The 5024-nt window shown below is 38.7% G+C and overlaps 1 long non-coding RNA gene across 1 annotated transcript in view; it reads left to right on the top strand.

Annotated features, from left to right (window-relative positions):
* The first annotated feature begins 4301 nt into the window (after positions 1 to 4301).
* LOC107568981 (uncharacterized) overlaps positions 4302 to 5024 on the top strand; it is an 8693-nt gene continuing 7970 nt past the window's right edge. The window contains exon 1 of the long non-coding RNA XR_001606839.1: positions 4302 to 4547. This is a non-coding gene — a long non-coding RNA (uncharacterized lncRNA). The remainder of the gene's footprint in view (positions 4548 to 5024) is intronic.

Raw genomic sequence — 5024 nt, 5'->3', positions numbered from 1 at the left:
ATCATCCGAATACGAATTCATAGATACTAAACATGGTAGAGTTACTTATAGTGAAAGGATGACAGGAATGGGTTCCCTCACAAGCATGCCTAAAATAGTCTAAAAATATCAAAGACAAAATACACGATGACAATAATATACCCAATGACCTGAAGGATACACTGTTCATTCAAAGAAAGGTTTTCCTATGAATTAATTAGTAGAAAAGTCCATTCCTTGTGGATTTTCCTTATGGGCAAGGAAGGGGATTTTCTTCACCTAAATTCCAGGAGGTCGTAAATGGATCGGGTGTCAGGGTTACCATGGAATCAGGGGCCTGTTCCTGGGGTGTTACAGAGTATTTGTTAAATCTAGCTAACAAAATATATATTGTGTGTTTGGGTGGTCCAGACGCTACAATGTGGACTTAAAGCATGTTGGCACAGTTGCTTGGGTGAGGGTCAGGTTGAAGATGTCTGTGAAGACCCCTGCGAGCTGCTCTGCACATGCCCTAAGCACACGTCCAGGAATGCCGTCGGGGCCAGCAGCCTTGCGTGCGTTGATCTGGCTCAATGCGGTGTAGACATCTGTGGAGGTGAGTTTGAGGGGTTGGTGGTCTGCTGAGAGTGTGATACGGTGGCCGTCTCCTTGCTGTCACTGTCGAAGCGAGCATAAAAGTCATTTAGCTCGTTAAGGAAAGAGACGTCTGTGACCGTTGGAGTGGAGTTGCTTGGCTTGTTAGCTGGTTCAGGTGTGTTTAATTGAGGTTGGAGCTAAACTCTTCACGACACCGGCCCTCCAGGACCGAGTTTGGGCACCCCTGCCATAGATGCTCAATCAAACTGAGATCTGGGCACTTTGTAGGCCAAGGCAACACATTGAACTCTTTGTAATGTTCCTCAAATCATTCCTGAAATTTTTTTTTTGCAGTGTGGCAGGTGCATTATCCTGCTTTTGTATGTGCTCTGATACCTATAAAACTATGCCGAAGGCCATGGATTTGTGTTAGAATCAGGACTGGTAAGAAACACTGTGATTTTCCATTTTTTCGCCTTCAAACAAAAAACATACTGTTTCAGCCTGCAAACTTTAAATTCCGTCTGGCTAGCGCGCTTCAACAATACATCCCATAATGTTAAAGAATTAAGCCAGTAAGCAGAAAGGAGGCTGTTCGAACGCATTTGACCACATGAGCATCTACAATATGAAAGTAATCCAGTTGAATGCTTTTTCAACTACTTCTGGAAGCAGTCGAAAGTGGACAAACTTTTCAGACACCTGTATTTAGCATTGCCCATTTATCATTGGATCACCAAAAAATACATCTTTAATACCAGGAATAAACAGGGCCCAAGATATTTTCGCTTGCCCATTTTTCCTTATTCCAACACATGAAATGCAAGAACTGCCATTCTTGAATCAATGTTATTCATGCACTTCACCTGTCAGTGGTTTAAATGTTGTAGTGTATTTTCTACCTTGAGGCCTACAATGTTAGCCTTTCAAACAATGTTTAGTTTCTTGCATTCAAAAGTGAACACTTTATCTGAAAGTCAGTTTGTATATGCAACAACAGTCCTAGATTACAACTAATACATGTCAGAAGAAGGATGTCGCTTGATGAAACGGCTTTCAATTAAATATTAATGAAAACGTGTCCTAAATATAACAAAATAACACACATCAGCCTTACAAGTGTCAAAGAACTAGATCTCTACTGTTATAGACAGAGAGACACAAAAGCACAGCTCAAAGTCCCAATGGATGGCTGAAGAGCAAGAGCAACAGCACTTTGTGGCTGGACTTTTAGGATGAATAATTAATTGTGTTTGATGTTATTGGGGAATAGGTGGCTTGCCGGGAGCAGATCTTAAGAAGCAGGTTCAATGTGCTCTGTCTCGAAGGCAGGTGTTATAGACAGAGAGACACAAAAGCACAGCTCAAAGTCCCAATGGATGGCTGAAGAGCAAGAGCACAGCACTTTGTGGCTGGACTTTTAGGATGAATAATTAATTGTGTTTGATGTTATTGGGGAATAGGTGGCTTGCCGGGAGCAGATCTTAAGAAGCAGGTTCAATGTGCTCTGTCTCGAAGGCAGAGTCCAAAATTAACTTTTTCCTACACTAGCCAATGGTGGGTGAGGTGAGAACATTTGCAAGCCAAAAATATTTTTGACAATGAAACTGCATTTTGCCTTGTTAAAGGTCAATTTCTCTGATATTGTTTTCTCCTGGTGAACTTTCCCATTACATATCCCAGACTGATCACTTGTTAGTTGAGTATCAGGGACGCATCAGGGCGGATAAACGTTTACACCCTTTCCTGTACTGCGACCACGAAGTGCGGTGTGCGAAACGACTGTCAAAAATACGTCATCATTGTCACAGGCATTACTATCCGAGGGAAGATGAATCGATTCCACGAAGTGCCACAGTTTTAAACCACTGGCGCCAAAATGGCGGATCAGCAGCCAAGCGCTCACTCTTTTTTTTTATTTTTTTTTATTGAATTGAAAGAATAGCAACAGTTATGAAGTAACGTGGTGCTAACGAACATCACATGAAGTTAGACAAGCTACACAAATTATCAAAATATACCAATGATAAAGAAGAAAAAAAAAAAAAAAGGAAAGTCTTTTAAAGATAGCTTACAATAGACTCAAGAATGTTAAAAGTTTTAGAAGCCTTTGAGTTCAAAGGATTTGACATTCTTAGAAGTAAAAAGGGCCTTTATATCAGATGAAAACATTCTAAAGTTAGGTTTGCAATGAATGGTTCTGGCTTTATGAAGGTGAAATTTACCCAGAAGACAAAGCAATAAAACAATATGTTCCAGATTAATGTCCTTGGAATGAAAATCTGACAAAACAAATGATAGATTCTGTTATTTCTATCATTATGTTACAGCAGGAAAAAATTTACATTGTAACGTCTGACCAAAAATACTTGGTGAATGGCCAATGATAAAACATATGTAGAATAGATTCTTCATCAGTATTACAAAGTGAACACATTGTGGATATATTCTCAGAAAATCTGCTCAAAAATAAATGACCAGGGTAGTATCTATGAGCAATTTTGAAATGGAGTTCTTTAATTTCATTGGGGATAAATAGCCTGAAAGTGAAGTGACATGTGGCCAAGTATGGTGACCCATACTCGGAATTAGTGCTCTGCATTTACCCATCCAAAGTGCACACACACAGCAGTGAACACACACAAACCGTGAACACACACCCGGAGCAGTGGGCAGCCATTTATGCTGCGGCGCCCGGGGAGCAGTTGGGGATTTGGTGCCTTGCTCAAAGGCACCTTGTCGTGCTATTGAAGGTGGGAGAGAGGTATTGAAGGTACATTCACTCCCCCCACCTACAATATTTCGTTGCCGGTACGAGACTCGAACCCACAACCTTTGGGTTATGAGTCCGACTCTCTAACCATTAGGCCACGACTTCCCCGTACAACTCCAAAATGTACGACTATGACAGTTTACAGACACAACGCTTGTTTTCACAACAACTCTGAGGAAAGGTCCATAAGTTTTTTTAATTCAGAGTTTGGATAACACATCCTCCATTTAGATTGTGCTTTAGAGGGTCATCCTGGAGTTGAAGAAAGAGCATTTCTAATAAAAAAAGTTATTGCATTTTTTATCTAATACATAAACACCATTAAATGCAAGTGTAGGAAAATGGTTGTTTACACAGCCATAACATAAATGACACATAACACAAAGTTTTTAAACTGACAGTGATACATTGTCACCTTATTAAAATATCTTAGTGAGATTGATGCACCTTTCAAAAACACAAAATCAGAAAAAGAAAGAAGGTCCCCATCAGAATTGAACAAATCGGAAACAAAAAAAGATATTTTGATTCACCCATTCAATGAAACAGAGTGATTTGTTAGCAGACAATATATTTTAATTGTTCCAAAGAATACACGTGTGCGGGGAGAAATTATGTTTAAAAGCAATTATATTCTCAGAAAATCTGCTCAAAAATAAATTGCAAGGGTAGTATCTATGAGAAATTTTGAAATGGAGTTCTTTAATTTCATTTGGGATAAATAGCCTGTGAGGAAAGGTCCATAAGTTTTTTTAATTCAGAGTTTGGATAACACATCCTCCATTTAGATTGTGCTTTAGAGGGTCATCCTGGAGTTGAAGAAAGAGCATTTCTAATAAAAAAAAGTTATTGCATTTTTTATCTAATACATAAACACCATTAAATGCAAGTGTAGGAAAATGGTTGTTTACACAGCCATAACATAAATGACACATAACACAAAGTTTTTAAACTGACAGTGATACATTGTCACCTTATTAAAATATCTTAGTGAGATTGATGCACCTTTCAAAAACACAAAATCAGAAAAAGAAAGAAGGTCCCCATCAGAATTGAACAAATCGGAAACAAAAAAAGATATTTTGATTCACCCATTCAATGAAACAGAGTGATTTGTTACCAGACAATATATTTTCATTGTTCCAAAGAATACACGTGTGCGGGGAGAAATTATGTTTAAAAGCAATCTTCCAGGATTCTAGGGCTTGTTTATGAAAATGTGACAGTTTAATAGGTAACTTACTACACTTAAAGTTACAGGACAATAAAAATTTAAGGCCACCACAACGTTTGAAGAATAGGTTAGGGATCCAAAACCAGGGTAACTCATTATTAGATAAACCATTCTTGATCCAGTTAATTTTGAAAGTCTGGTTAATGATATTAAAATCTAAAGCATTAAGACCACCCTCCTTCCACGCGCTCACTCATCGTCTCAGGTAAGTGATTTATTTTTCAAATTCGGCCATGTTTAAGGGTTAGTTATCACTAATGACAGAGAGGAGTAATATTACATAGATAGTTTAACTATAGTAGGTAAGATTAGCTCTTGGTCTACATTTAGGTGTGTAACCATGGACTTGGTCGGGTCTTGTGATAGCTGGGGGCGCGGCTGACAGCATGATGTTAATATAGTATAGCCTAGTAAAGTCACTTTTGCCGTTCAACAGAGCAAGATACATAGAAAAACTGAGCC

This window comes from Sinocyclocheilus grahami, unplaced genomic scaffold (genome assembly GCF_001515645.1).
Source record: "Sinocyclocheilus grahami isolate Dianchi unplaced genomic scaffold, SAMN03320097.WGS_v1.1 scaffold1298.1, whole genome shotgun sequence".
NCBI classification, from domain to species: domain Eukaryota; kingdom Metazoa; phylum Chordata; class Actinopteri; order Cypriniformes; family Cyprinidae; genus Sinocyclocheilus; species Sinocyclocheilus grahami.
This window is presented reverse-complemented; position numbering and strand designations above follow the sequence as displayed.